The following is a 15,910-nucleotide window of genomic DNA, read 5'->3' as shown; positions in this document are numbered from 1 at the left end:
GTTTTCTTTATTGATATTGTTCAGTTCAACTCCCATTTATCAAGCTTTTCTTCATGCACATTGTTCTAGACATTGACATATAGCAACTTCTTTAATCTTTTGAGGTGCCCAGGACAGCTCATTTTATAGCTGTCTCAGCTGAGAAAGCTGAGGCCCACAGAGATGGAGTGACTCACTCAGAATCATGGAGGTCCTGACTGCACAGCAGAGCTGGGAACCAGGGCTATCTGCCTCTACGTTAGGGTGACCAGCAGTCCCAGTTTGCCCTCGACTGAGGGTTTCCTAGAGCATGGCACTCTGAGTACTAAAACTGCGACGGTCCTGGGCAAAATCAGGACACCTGGTCACCCTACTTCAAGTCCACAGCTTTTTTTATACTTTATCCAACTAGATACTTCTATTTTCCTGAGGGAGAGCTTGTCCCCATTAGGAGGTGGCCTATTTAGACCCAAATTGGAAGAGCCAGACACCTGGTCTCTCAAGGAGACCAATTTCCAAAGACCTTGCCTTAGTGCCAAACACTCTGCACCTCCCAACCCGCCTTGCTCAGTCTGCTCTTTCCTCTTCTCCACCAAGTGCACCGCCCATCTCTGCCCACCACATTTTTCAGCATTACTGGTTTTAATTTCCTGCACCATCCCCTTTGCAAAAACTTCTTTCCTGATTTAATTACTATTTCTCTTAATTAAATTTCATTCTCTCGATTGTCGTTAAACTCCTGAAGTTGTTTCTCCAACGAATTTAACAGTGAGGCCCTGTGCTTAGAGATTAATTGTCGTCATTTTTCCCTCAAACACAGGTACTTTCTTACTTCTCTTCAATTATCTGTGGGCAAAAGGAAAGTGACCATCCTTCTTCCCAGGGCCTCTCTGAGAACAAACACCGCTGGGGGCTGCCGTGAGAGAGAGGGAGAGGGGAAGAGAGGGAGAGGGGGAGAGGGGGAGAGGGGGAGAGGGGGAGAGGGGGAGAGGGGGAGAGGGGGAGAGGGGAGAGGGGGAGAGGGGGAGAGGGGGAGAGAGCGAGAGAGGGAGAGAGGGAGGGAGGGAGGGAGAGAGGGAGAGAGGGAGGGAGGGAGAGAGAGAGGGAGAGAGAGAGGGAGAGAGAGAGAGAGGGAGAGAGAGAGGGAGAGAGAGAGGGAGAGAGAGAGGGAGAGAGAGAGGGAGAGGGAGGGCAGGGCGGTGGGGGGGGGGATGCCAAGTCTCTTGAATTTTTCTCCCACCTTCTACTGAGTCTAATCTCAGGGTAAGTAGCCAGAAAGCCCCAGGTGACTCAGGCGGGCTCGTGAACAGCCTGGCGGGGGTGGGGTGGGGGTGGGGAGGGGCTCCAGGGGCACAGCTCAGTTTTCAGAGATGATGGCTCCCTGCCAGGAGGGGTTTGGGATGGTGCGGAGGGATATAGGGGCTGCCTCTGGCCTCAAGCATTGCACCCAGCCAAGGTCTCTCAGAGGAACTAAGGCTGTGGCTCAAAGGAACAGAAACACTTCCGGCTAGAACTTCCCTTCCCTGGAACGCCCCTCTTAGGAAACCAAAGCTCCAGTGCTCTACCCTCTGATCACCTTTCTCACGGTCTCAGTACAGCAGCCTTTTGACCTTTCAGCCTCAAACTCCTGTTTTCCCAGCTCCATCACCCCAGACTCTCCTCTGTCTTTGTGCACAGACCCTTGAAAAACGGTGACTAGAGAAGGATGCATGGTTCCGGGTGGGGCCCAGTAAGCTTCCTGTATGAGCTAGTTGCTGCATCCTCTGGCCCTGTATGGGTGAAGCACCCGCAGAGGTACAAAGCACAGGCTCTGGGGCCCTCAGACCCAGCCTGGCACATACAGTCTGTGGGATCTTGTTTCTCCAATGCCCCAAGCCTCAGTTCCCTCGTCTGCAGATATTCAGATATAGTACCATGTGAAAGGGGTACAGGGCTGCCTTTTATTATATGTCAGGATTAAATGAAACAACGGAAGTAAAGAATTCAGCACAGTGCTTGGTGTGTAATTAGCCTTAAACAACAAGTAGTATTACTCACACTGAGTAGCATTTGCTCCTATATGTCACAGAATCCCCAACTTTTAGGACTGAAAAGAAAACTGAAGTCCTTTAAGCCCTCTCATCTCCCCAGCCATTTGATTATGACATTTCTATTTGGTCTCTGACTCTGCTTGGGTACCTCCTGGGATGGCGAACACTGCTCTGGGGAATCCCTGCCTTCTTTGGGTTACTCTATAGATGTCAATTAGCTCTGTTTACAGGTGTGATGTATTTAAACTGCTTTCCAGTTGCAGGGAACAGGAAGCTGTCCCCTATTCAACTACAATAATGTAGGCTGCCAGAGAACAGGACACAAATGATCATTTGGAAGATAATTCAGCAAATAACTCAATGACATACTCACAGATGAAGGATTCAGGCTCTAGACTCTCTGCCTACCCAGTTCCTGGGAGGGGCGGGGTCCAGTCCAGCTGCAGATAAGGTCCTGAGAATGAGGTAGAACCCAGTTAATTCAGACACGTTTTATAGACAAGGCCTCAAAAATCCCGAAGGAACTTTTTTTTTTTTTTATATCTTTATTGGAGTATAATTGCTTTACAATGGTCCAAAGGAACCTTTGAAGTCACCCTTCTCCTGAGTTCACAGGACTCACAAACAATACCATCCATCCCTGGTTATTCATGCTCATTAAATGTCAGAATAAAGAGCTTAGAGCTCAGGAGGGGCTCCATCCCCATTACTCCGGGGCCGCTTAGCTGCATTTATGATGAGAAGGCCCTGGGGTGTCTAACTACCCGATTTGCTTAATAAAGTCCTCCCGGTCCTGCTGATGTTACCAGCTTCATGTCGCACATTCTTGTGCTATTGGGGTGGTGCCAGAATGTATTTAAATATCCCATTGTGTCTATTTCATTTTTATTTAAAGGAAATGAATTTCAAGGTTTAAAGCAGATTTTCTAATGCAAATGCACCTATGCAGCTAGGTGTGAGGAGCCAGAGGTAAGGGAAGGGTTACAGTATAGGAACTGTAGGAGGCATTCAAGGCTCATCTAGCTGGAGGTCCTGTTCTCCTGTGAACTGTGGCTTGTGAGACGGTGGATTCTCATTGTTAGCAAGTACATATTTGTATAAACCTGAATTTTCATTTAGTGCTTAATAGATTTAATTTTACCTTAATGATATATTTTATTTCTTTTTTTTGGTATAAATTTACTTATTTATTTTTGGCTGTGTTGGGTCTTTGTTGCTGTGTGCGGGCTTTCTCTAGTTGGGATGAGCGGGGGCTACTCTTCGTTGCGGTGCGTGGGCTTCTCATTGCGGTGGCTTCTCTTGTTGCGGTGGCTTCTCTTGTTGCGGAGTACGGGCTCTAGGCGTGTGGGCTTCAGTAGTTGTGGCTCGCAGGCTCCAGAGCACAGGCTCAGTAGTTGTGGTGCATGGGCTTAGCTGCTCTGTGGCATGTGGGATCTTCCCGGACCAGGGCTCAAACCCGTGTCCCCTGCACTGGCAGGCGGATTCTTAACCACTGCGCCACCAGGGAAGCCCCAATGATATATTTTAAATGGACTCCTAGAAGGTTTGGATTGGACCTTAGAACTTAATTTGACCAATCCCTCCTGTTACAGATGAAAAAATTGAGGCCCAGAGAGGTTAAAGTTTTTTCCCCAAATCACACAGGTAGTAATAAGTGTAGGGCTGGGATTCAAGTCTAGATTTTAAAATTTCAGATGGTATTGGTTCAAAACTCACCCCACGTGCAGTGAGATAAGCTTCTTTAGCAGTCTCTCTGGCATAAAAGGGAAGTGTTAATGTTTCCTCATCCTCTAGCTCCGAGATCCTGTTTATTTGGAATTAGCTTGGTGGAAGGATCAACTTGCCTGCTCACAGCTGCTGTCCCTTCTCATGCCACATTGAAGAGGAACCACAACCCCCTCTCCTTGACCTCCCCTCACATGCTGCACACACGGCAGCTACATACGTACAGCAGACTTTATATGAAACTTGAGGAAACAGAGGTTTGTGTCACCATGTTGCTCGTTTCCCCTTCTTTTTAGAGCACGCTTCTGTAGGATTCATCCCAGAAATTCCCCCATTTCAAAGCACAGAGTAACATAGCTCATCAATTCCCTTTCACTCAGGACTACGTTTTGCTGCAACAGAGACCTGTAAAACAATGCCTTAAATAAGGTTTACAATTTTTCTCTCATGTAAGTCTGGAGGTAGGCATTCTAGGGCTGGTAAGGTAGTGCCACAATCTCATCAATGTCCTAACCTCCTCTCATCTTTCCATTTTGCCATCCTTAGCACAAGCCTACTGTCCTCAAGCAAGATCACCTCAGGACTGCAAAATGACTGCTGCAGCACAAGTCATTACATCCATGTTTCAGGTAAAGGAAGAGGAAAGGCCAATAAGGGGCCTGCCAACAGAGTCAGTGCCCTTTTCAGGGAGCATTCCCAGAAGTCTCATACTATAGTTATTCTTTCATTCAATTGGCCAGAAGTTACTCTCATGGGCACTCTTCTCTGGAGGGGAGCCTGGGAAATCTAATTTTTCAGTTGGCACATTGCTACCTCCAACAAAATCAGGGCCCTGTGTAAGTAAGAAGAGAAGAATAAATTTTGGGTAGGCAACCAGAATGTCTGCCACAACCCCCAACTCAGGTCTGGACCTATCTTTGCATCCCAATGACTCATTATTCTATTAAACCTAAGAGGCCATCACAGGGCTGAAGGGAGGGAGCTGGAGTAAAAGAAATGGCTGAATCTTTCATCTGCTGTCTTCACTGACAGTCTCTGAAAGTGGATGGCAACAAAGAGATTTATTTGCCCACTGATACGAAATCTACCACCCTCCTTAGAAGGCAGAAGCGGTTACAGTTGCCTTTTATTTTCCTATTGCTACACCCAAGGATTGTTGTGAGAATGCAAAGACAGATATGAGACAGCATGTTATAAACTATAAAACACTATTCAGCAACAGAAATGATCGTTTATCGTTATTATAAGTGTTGTCACGTCTTCTAAAGCCGTGCGCTCAGCTGAAGAAAAGGATTTTCTGAGAGAGAGCAAGAGAGCCAAAGAGAAAAGGAGAGAAAGAGTGAGGGGGAGGGGTAAGGGAGAAGGGAAATGGGGAGAGAGAAGAGTGGAGGCCCCTTTTCTATCAAAGGCAGAACAAAAATATATTGACATAATTGAATCCTATGTCTGACCCAAACACATATACAACTACCTGGGAGACAGCATCAAAGTTCTTTGCTCAGGGCTCTCTGATTATTTAAAAAATATCTCCCTCATTTTTAAGCAATATATGTATATTGAAGACTATTTGAACCATATGAAAAGGCACAAGGAAGTTTTTCTTAAAAACCTGCTTTATTGATATATAATTGACATAAACTGTGCACATTTCAAGTGTGTAATTTTATGTATTTTGACATAAGTATACACCCATGAATCCATCACTACCCTCAACATAATGAACACATCCGTCACCCCCAAAAGTTTCCTATGCTCCCTCTCTCCTGCCCCTTCCTGGTCAACCCCCTTCCTGCCAGGAATCAACTCCTCTGCTTTCTGCCACTCTAGATTCCTTTGCATTTTCTTGAATTTTATACAAATGGAATATAAAATTCCATAAAAACATGTACAATGTATGTACTCTTTTTTGTTTAGCTTCATTCACTTGGCATAATAATATGAAAACAAAAAAAAACAAAAAAATGCCAACAAACCTCACAACTTACAGAGACATATAATTAATGACATAACACAGATCCACCAGGATTCAGAACAGTTAATTAGCCATATTCGCTTCAGCTCTCATTTTTTTAATGTGATTTATACAAGAAAAAAATTGTAACAATTTGCATAATTCTATGAATAATTATAAAACAAACCCCTGTGGGCAACAAGTGAACGCTGTAAGCACCCTGTTATCTTCTGTGTCTCCTCCCTGACACCCATGTCTTCCCCCCCAATTCTAGGTCATCACTATCCCCACTCTTGGGAGACTCACTTTCTTGCTTGCCTTTCTGGTTTTATGACCTAGGTATCCATTACCCAGTAATGGTAGAGTTGAGCCACCTGTTTGTGAATTTTATATGAATGAAATCATACTGTTTGTCTTCTTCTGTGACTTGTATTTTTTACCGTTATGTTTGGGAGATTAGCCATGTTGTGTCATGTGGCTGTGGTTTGTTCATTTTAATGGCTGTATTCAATTTTATGAATATACTGCAGCGTGGCATGGCCCACACTAGAAAGAAACCTTTTAAATGTGATCATCACTGTTTGGCCTGTGTTCGCACCCAAGCCTTGTACCCAACAGACAGTCGTCATAGGATAGAAACAAGTGAAACACCCCAACTCCTGCTGCCAGTCCCCTGACCGCCACCCTGTGTCCATAGAAAGTTAATCCATTAATATTCACATATGCAAATCATAAACATTTACAACAATATCTTCTGTCCTGACACAGTATTCTTTCTGAAGAAGCAAAGCACAAAGCAGCTTCTAAAAAAAAAATCATGAACTTTATGTAATTTCATTAGTCAGCCCAGGCTAATAAAAAAGTACCACAGACTGGGTGGCTTAAACAACAGAAGTGTATTTTTTCTCATAGATCTGGAGGTTGGAAGTCCAGGATCAAGGAGTCAGTAGGTTTGGTTTCCACTGAAGCCTCTCTCTGGCTTACAAAGGGCTGCCTTCTCCCTGTTTCCTCATGTTTCTGTCTCCTCTGCCTTCTCACTGTATTCCCTCTTTCCTTCTGTTTCCTAATCTCCTCTTTAAAGACCCCAGTCAGATTAGATTAGGACCCATCCCAATGGCCACAGTTTACCTGTTTCAAGGCCCTGTTTCCAAATATGGTCATGGTCTGAGGTACTAGGGGTTAGGACTTCAAAACATGAATTTCAGCCCATAGCAGTTGCATTGATCTTAATACAGCCCATAGCAGTTGCACTGATCTTAATACACCTAGTTACATTCTCCGTGGGAGAAAGAAAAACAAGGATGAGGTCAGACACTCTCCTTCTACAGCCTGCTCTTCCCTTTTCACTCTTTTCCTCAGGCCTTCAATCCAGAACGTCCTAGCTCACTGCTCCTAAATGATGCTCTCACTATAAATTGCATAGAAACATAAGACATCAAAACCTAGTTTTATGTTTCTTTGTGTATAAGAAATAGTAAGAGTCACTGAAGTCGGTGCTTGCAGTCTGAGACTTTTCTAAAAAGAGTTCAGTGCATTATTCAAGTTGAAAAAATAATAATTTGGACCTTAGCCTGTCTCCAGCAGATGGACGACGCTGCCCGTCCCCTGCCCTTTCTTAAGAAGTTCCCTTTATTCTGTGATACCCTAAAGTGTCTGCTGGCATGGTGGTTTACAAGCACCTTCTCACGTGGTGAATAATTAGGTCCTAATCACCACCCAGTGAAGTAGAGAAATAATTTGAATCCCTGTTGTACAGATGAGACAACTGGAGCATAAAGAATGTGGGATTTTCAAGGTCACACAGCAAGAAAGGCACAAAGCCAGCTTCCATTTCTCAGTCTAGGTAATATGAATTCCACAGTTCCATGTTGCCTTCTCTCCCCAAAGTGGCGGTCCATCCACCAAGTTTTTGTTTCAATTGAGGTGCAGTGGTGCTAGTCATTGGGAGGGGGAACAACTGAAAACACTATGATGACTCAGGGCAGTCAGTAAGAAAATGGGCTTTCTCGGTGAGGCAGAGATGGGGAAGTAGTCATCTCTTTCTTCTGATAGCAGGGCGTACGTTTTGTTTTTCAATCGGCATGCTCACTGGATCCTTCTTATTACCCTTTGCCTTTCATGCTTTTAAAGCTTACCCACAAGCATTTTTTTCATTCCATCTGTATTTAGTAGTTGTTGTTCTACTACAAAGAAGACTTTCCTCTCTTCTCCATCTATTTGTGTACTCATTTATTAATTTATATCACTATAGTCTCACGGTATCTTATTTTATTCAGTGAGTTTTTGTTTTATTCCACGGGTTTCGATGACCAGACTGTGCTTGTTCAGTGGGAACCCCTTCATTCTGGCTCCTGGGTCCTCTTGACATGTTCCCGTAAGTCCATGAGCCTATCCTTACTTGGCACAAAAAGGTGTTCCACATTCTTCTCATATTTTCACTGCCCCAGCCTTAAACTCACTGTATTTTGAGAACTGGTGGATACCACCCAGTGTTAAAAGTAGAAGTCTTGAACCACTGTAGGAGCCAGAGGAGACAGTGATTTCTCCTCAAATTATGACCCTTCTTGACCTTCAGATGAAAGGATTAAGAGGATGATTGCCCCCATGTGCTTGTAATTCATCCCAAGGATAAACAAATCTACTGTCTTAAGTTTCTCATGATTTCCATTTCATGGAAGAGAATTTCAAACTAAGCCTCAGAGACACTAGGCGGGAAATGGGAATTCAAATCTGTGGGATAGGGTAACGGGAGATCAATACGGAACGGACTGCCGCCCTTACTAACAGTGACCCTGACCCACACAAGCCTGTGTGTGGGAGGAGCTTGGGCTCCTCCCAAGGAGCCTGCAGAGCCGGCGGCGAGCAGGAAGCCTCAGAGTACAGAGGACCATGTCACTCTTAACTCCCAGATGGTGAGAGGTAAGCCTCTGTCCTGGGGACACCGGAGTGGGCGGGGTGTCCTTTCTACACTCACAGGTGCAGCCAGAGCTGACTCTAAGATAAGACAGGTTTGATCATGGCTCGTTTTCCTTTCCATTAAAAATAATTTCAATTAGGAAAGACTTTAAGTTTACAGAAAGTTACAGATAAAAATGTCATAAGCACCAATGTACCCATCACCAGACGGAGGAAATGTTAACATTAGCCTTAGATCCTTTTAGAAAGAAAATAAAGCTACAGATAAAATTGAAACCCAATTGCCCTCCCTCTCTCTCCAGAGATAACTCTCAAGTTAGTACGCAGCTTCTCGGTGCTCAATATTACTTTGTTTTCACGTGGGTAAACACCAATATATAGTATTGCCTTGTGTACTTAAAACATTTCATAAGCAGTATTGTTACCCACGCCATGCAGCCAAGGCTCCAGGCGCGGAAACTGTTTTCTTTTTTTCAATCATACAGGTTAGTTGTTTTTTTATCAACAGGAAGCCACGAAGGCCAGAAACAAAACCAGACTGAACCAGCTAGGTCCAAGATGGCGGGCAAAGTAGGCTAAAGGTCACTGCTTTCCTTGCCTTGATTTATCTCTGCGTTTCCATACCAACCCCTGAAAGCTGAAAGATACTTACCCTGATTTATCTCTGTGTTTGTTTCAAAAGTACCTGGTGTTTGGCAGAGATGCTTCGCGGGCTGTACTTTGAGAGATACACAGTGGTCAACCATCCCAAACCAGCTCTGACGACCACGGGAACACGCCTGCGCAGATGAAACCAGGGGGCTGTCCCAGCATTACCTTCGCTTCATTACCTTGCTAACATCTCCGCCCAAAGCGGGGATTTGTGCTCTGCTAGGCACAATTTGTTCCACGTGCAAAGGAGCGTGGCAGATTGCGCATGACCTGGCTGCCCCTGGAAATCTCCGCCCCTTTCCTAGAGCCCTGATGACCTTCTCCCTCCTAACCCTAAAATTCCCTTACTCCCCTCTTTGGGGAGAAGGTGCTTCTAGAGTTTGAGCTTCCCTTCTCCATTCTCTGGCCTTTGGGTAAAAGCCTGTTTTGCTTGCACCAAACTCAATTTCATTATTGGGAGCTCGAAACTGAGTGGGAAAGAACTCCCTGTCTGATAGGGGTTGGGGGAAGGGAGAGCTTAGGTTCAGCTAGGGCACCAAGAGTGGGGGGTCTTACGTCTAATTCAGTAACATTACCATACTGCTTGTATCCGTTTTCAACTGGCTTTTTTTTTTTTTTCGGTACGTGGGCTTCTCACTGTTGTGGCCTCTCCCGTTGCGGAGCACAGGCTCCACACACGCAGGCTCAGCGGCCATGGCTCACGGGCCCAGCCGCTCCGCGGCATGTGGGATCTTCCCGGACCGGGACACTAACCCGTGTCCCCTGTATCGGCGGGCGGACTCTCAACCACTGCGCCACCAGGGAAGTCCTCAACTGGCTTTTGATTTTCACCTAACAGTGAGATTTATTGATATTAATAATGTAGATCTAGTTCATTCATTTTATCTGATAGTATTTTGTTGTATGACATTTTTATAATGATATATGATATTACTCTTAATAGTCCTAATGCTTTGTATATTGGATTTTCTTTGAAGATAATAAACTCACCTGGAATAATGACAGTTTTGTTTCTTACTTTCTATTCCTAAATCTTATTTCTATTTTTAGTATAATGTTGGCTAGGAGTTCAAGTGGGGATTATTTTCTTGTTCTTCTTCTGGTTTAAAAGAGATTTTAAGGTTTGCATTTTTAGGTATGATGCTTGTGGTAGGTTTTTGGTAGTTACCTTTTTACCAGGTTAAGGAACCTACCTCCTAGTACTATTTTGCCCAAGGTGTTTTTTCCCAAAGTCCATTCATGACTGACTTCATTATGTTTCTTTTTCTGAACCTATTGACATGATTATATAATTTTCTCCTTCTAATTTCCCAGTTTAGTAAATTACATCAGTAGATTTCCTAATGTTAAAGTATTCTATATTTTTAAGGAAAAGATAAGATAGAGGACCGTCCTCTATTTGATCATGATGTATTTCTTTTTATACATTGCTCAATTAAGTTTGCTATCCAGCTGTCTATCTATGTATGTATTTAAAAAATTCTTGTATTTGGGTACATGTTTGAAGTGGGGGGCCTGTATATATTTCCCCCCTGTCTGGTTTGTTATCTAGACTATATTGGCTTCATAAAATAAGTTGAGGAGTTTCATCTTTATTTACTGTCTGGAAGAATTTATATATAATTGGAATTATCTGTTATATGAAAGTTTAGAGGATCCACCTGGAGAGCCATCTGTAACCTATAATTTCTTTGTGGGAAAATTGAAAATCTATTAATTCAAGTTCTTATTTTGTTATAAAAACAATTGGGTTTTCCATTTCTTCTCAAGTTAGTAATGGCAAATATGGTACTTTACATTGGGGCAGACAAACTATGGCCTGTGAGCCAAATGCAGCAGCTTTTTGTTTTTGTAAATAAAGTTTGATTGGAACACAGCCATGCAATTCATTTATATATTGTCTATGGCTGATTAGGCTGTGCTCCCCTAATCAATCCCCAGTACCTATCCTCTATCTCCTTGAATCTCAGAGCTTTTCTATTCTCAGTATAGATGAAGAGTTTAAGAGTTGAATTTTCAACTCACTTCATCCAACCATTTACTCATCCATCCATCCTTCCATTCAGTGACTATTTACTGGGTGTCTACATTCTCAACATTATTCTAAAGCACTGGGGATATAGCAATGAACAAACAATTCCATGCCCTCATGAGGCTTACATTCAAAGATGGAGACTCAGACAATAGACAAATAAGATAGTACATATACAATATGCCTGGTGTATTTGGGAGAAAAGTAGAAAGTCTTTGGCTACCGTTTCCATTTCTGTAACATTCTTTGGTCTATTCAAGTTCTTTTTGTATCAATATTGCATTTTCTATATTTTACAATTTATCAGTTTCATGTAGGCTTTCAAATTTATTACTGTGGAGGGTTTCATTCTTCTATTTTCAACTTTTTGTACCATTGTCTTTTGTAGATAACATATTGTTGGATTTCATTTTTTTAAAGCCCAGTCTGACTCTTTTTCTCTTCTAATTGGGACAGTTAGCCCATTTATATTTATTTTATATATTTAAACTTAGTTGCCATCTTTTTTCATATTTTCCATTTATATGTCTTATTTCTTTTTATTCTTACTTATCACTGGGTGTATTGAATTTTCTTCTGCTGGTTTAAAAGTTATACTCCAGACAGATACACCAGAAACACATCTACGCGTGGAACAACTCCTATGGAGCACCTACTGAACGCTGGCAGAAGACCTCAGACCTCCCAAAAGGCAAGGAACCCCCCACGTACCAGGTTAGGGCAAAAGAAAAAAATAAACAGAGACAAAAGGATAAGGACGGGTCCTGCACCAGCGGGAGAGAGCTGTGAAGGACGAAAAGTGTCCACACACTAGGAAGCCCCTTCGCGGGCGGAGACTTCGGGTGGCAGAGTGGGGGAGCTTCGGAGGTGGAGACTGCGGGTGGCGGAGACTGCGGGTGGCGGAGTGGGGGAGCTTGGGAGCCGCGGAGGAGAGCACAGCAACAGGGGTGCGGAGGGCAAAGCGGAGAGATTCCAGCGCAGAGGATTGGGCCGACCGGCACTCACCAGCCGAGAGGCTTGTCTGCTCGCCCGCCGGGGCGGGCGGGACTGGGAGCTGAGGCTCCGGCTTTTGTCGGAGCGCCGGGAGAGGACTGAGGTTGGCGGCGTGAACACACCCTGCAGGGCGTTAGTGCACCGCGGCTAGCCGGGAGGGAGTCCGGGCAAAAGTCTGGACCTGCCGAAGAGGCAAGAGACTTTTTCTTCCCTCTTTGTTTCCTGGTGCACGAGGAGAGGGGATTAAGAACGCTGCTTAAGAGAGCTCCAGAGACGGGCGCGAGCCTCGGCTAAAAGTGCGGAGCCCAGAGACAGACATGAGACGCTAAGGCCGCTGCTGCCGCCACCAAGAAGCCTGTGTGCGAACACAGGTCACTATCCATACCCCCTTCCGGGGAGCCTGTGCAGCCCGCCACTGCCAGGGTCCCGGGATCCAGGGACAACTCCCCCGGGAGAACGCACGGTGCGCCTCAGGCTAGCAATGTCACGCTGGCCTCTGCCGCCGCAGGCCCGCCCCACACCCCGTGACCCTCCCTACCCCCCGGCCTGAGTGAGCCAGAGCCTCCGAATCAGCGGCTCCTTTAACCCCGTCCTGTCTGAGCAAAGAACAGACGCCCTCCGGCGACCTACACGCAGAGGAGGGGCCAAAGCCAAAGCTGAGCCCCTGGGAGCTGTGAGAACAAAGAAGAGAAAGGGAAATCTCTCCCAGCAGCCTCAGGAGCAGCGAATTAAAGCTCCACAATCAACTTGATGTACCCTGCATCTGTGGAATACATGAATAGACAACGAATCATCCCAAATTAAGGAGCCCTGTGGATGAAAGGCTCTTGGTGCTGCAGCCAGGAGTCAGTGCTGTGCCTCTGAGGTGGGAGAGCCAACTTCAGGACACTGGTCCACAAGAGGCCTCCCAGCTGCACATAATATCAAACAGCGAAAATCTCCCAGAGATCTCCATCTCAACGCCAGCACCCAGCTTCACTCAACGACCAGCAAGCTACAGTGCTGGACATCCTATGCCAAACAACTAGCAAGACAGGAACACAACCCCACCCATTAGCAGAGAGGCTGCCCAAAATCATAATAAGTCTAAAGACACCCCAAAACACACCACCAGACGTGGACCTACCCACCAGAAAGATAAGATCCAGCCTCATCCACCAGAACACAGGCACTAGTACCCTCTACCAGGAAGCCTACACAACCCACTGAACCAACCTTAGCCACTGGGGACAGACACAAAAAACAACAGGACCTACGAACCTTCAGCCTGCAAAAAAGAGACCCCAAACACAGTAAGATAAGCAAAATGAAAAGACAGAAAAACACACAGCAGATGAAGGAGCAAGATAAAAACCCACCAGACCTAACAAATGAAGAGGAAATAGGCAGTCTACCTGAAAAAGAATTCAGAATAATGATAGTAAAGATGATCCAAAATCTTGGAAACAGAATAGACAAAATGCAAGAATCAGTTAACAAGGACCTAGAAGAACTAAAGATGAAACAAACAATGATGAACAACACAATAAATGAAATGAAAAATACTCTATATGGGATCAATAGCAGAATAACTGAGGCAGAAGAACGGATAAGTGACCTGGAAGATAAAATAGTGGAAATAACTACTGCAGAGCAGAATAAAGAAAAAAGAATGAAAAGAACTGAGGACAGTCTCAGAGACCTCTGGGACAACATTAAATGCACCAACATTCGAATTATAGGGGTTCCAGAAGAAGAAGAGAAAAAGAAAGGGACTGAGGAAATATTTGAAGAGATTATAGTTGAAAACTTCCCTAATATGGGAAAGGAAATAGTTAATCAAGTCCAGGAAGCACAGAGAGTCCCATACAGGATAAATCCAAGGAGAAATACGCCAAGACACATATTAATCAAACTGTCAAAAATTAAATACAAAGAAAAAATAATAAAAGCAGCAAGGGACAAACAACAAATAACACACAAGGGAATCCCCATAAGGTGAACAGCTGATCTTTCAGCAGAAACTCTGCAAGTCAGAAGGGAGTGGCAGGACATATTGAAAGTGTTGAAGGAGAAAAACCTGCAACCAAGATTACTCTACCCAGCAAGGATCTCATTCAGATTTGATGGAGAAATTAAAACCTTTACAGACAAGCAAAAGCTGAGAGAGTTCAGCACCACCAAACCAGCTCTACAACAACTGCTAAAGGATCTTCTCTAGGCAAGAAACACAAAAGAAGGAAAAGACCTACAATAACGATCCCAAAACGATTAAGAAAATGGGAATGGGAACACACATATCGATAATTACCTTAAATGTAAATGGACTAAATGCTCCCACCAAAAGACACAGATTGGCTGAATGGATATAAAAACAAGACGCATATATTTGCTGTCTACAAGAGACCCACTTCAGACCTAGAGACACATACAGACTGAAAGTAAGGAGATGGAAAAGGTATTTCATGCAAATGGAAACCAAAAGAAAGCTGGAGTAGCAATTCTCATATCAGACAAAATAGACTTTAAAACAAAGACTATTAGAAGAGACAAAGAAGGACACTACATAATGATCAAGGGATCGAACCAAGAAGAAGATATAACAATTGTAAATATTTATGCACCCAACATAGGAGCACCTCAATACATAAGGCAAACACTGACAGCCATAAAAGGGGAAATCGACAGTAACACATTCATAGTAGGGGACTTTAACACTCCACTTTCACCAATGGACAGATCATACAAAATGAAAGTAAATAAGGAAACACAAGCTTTAAATGATACATTAAACGAGATGGAGTTAATTGATATTTATAGGACATTCCATCCAAAAGCAATAGAATACACATTTTTCTCAAGTTCTCATGGAACATTCTCCAGGATAGATCATATCTCGGGTCACAAATCAAGCCCTGCTAAATTTAAGAAAATTGAAATTGTATCAAGTATCTTTTCCGACCACAACGCTATGAGACTAGATATCAATTACAGGAAAAGATCTGTAAAAAATACAAACACGTGGAGGCTAAACAATACACTACTTAATAACGAAGTGATCACTGAAGAAATCAAAGAGGAAATCAAAAAATACCTAGAAACAAATGACAATGGAGACACGACGACTCAGAATCTATGGGATGCAGCAAAAGCAGTTCTAAGAGGGAAGTTTATAGCAATACAATCCTACCTTAAGAAACAGGAAACATCTCGAATAAACAACCTAACCTTGCACCTAAAGCAATTAGAGAAAGAAGAACAAAAAAACCCCAAAGTTAGCAGAAGGAAAGAAATCATAAAAATCAGATCAGAAATAAATGAAAAAGAAATGAAGGAAATGATAGCAAAGATCAATAAAACTAAAAGCTGGTTCTTTGAAAGGATAAACAAAATTGATAAACCATTAGCCAGACTCATCAAGAAAAAAAGGGAGAAGACTCAAATCAATAGAATAAGAAATGAAAAAGGAGAAGTAACAGCTGACACTGCAGAAATACAAAAGATCATGAGAGATTACTACAAGCAACTCTATGCCAATAAAATGGACAACCTGGAAGAAATGGACAAATTCTTAGAAAGGCACAACCTGCCAAGACTGAATCAGGAAGAACTAGAAAATGTGAACAGACCAATCACAAGCACTGAAATTGAAAC

At 43.7% G+C, this 15,910-nt stretch overlaps 2 long non-coding RNA genes across 3 annotated transcripts in view; one reads left to right on the top strand and one right to left on the bottom strand.

Moving 5' to 3' along the window:
* Positions 1–15,910, bottom strand: part of LOC137227638 (uncharacterized) — a 619,814-nt gene that overhangs the window by 29,046 nt on the left and 574,858 nt on the right. For both annotated transcript variants that reach the window (XR_010944939.1, XR_010944941.1), the window contains one exon: positions 2,383–2,463. This is a non-coding gene — a long non-coding RNA (uncharacterized lncRNA). The remainder of the gene's footprint in view (positions 1–2,382; positions 2,464–15,910) is intronic.
* LOC137227639 (uncharacterized) lies at positions 1,374–10,254 on the top strand. Its single transcript, XR_010944943.1, has 3 exons — positions 1,374–4,363; positions 9,110–9,182; positions 9,284–10,254. It is a non-coding gene; the product is annotated as an uncharacterized lncRNA (long non-coding RNA).

The sequence above is a fragment of the Pseudorca crassidens genome, chromosome 7, assembly GCF_039906515.1.
Source record: "Pseudorca crassidens isolate mPseCra1 chromosome 7, mPseCra1.hap1, whole genome shotgun sequence".
In the NCBI taxonomy this organism is placed as follows: Eukaryota; Metazoa; Chordata; class Mammalia; order Artiodactyla; family Delphinidae; genus Pseudorca; species Pseudorca crassidens.
The sequence above is the reverse complement of the archived record's forward strand: the minus strand, read 5'-3'. Positions and strand labels throughout refer to the sequence as shown.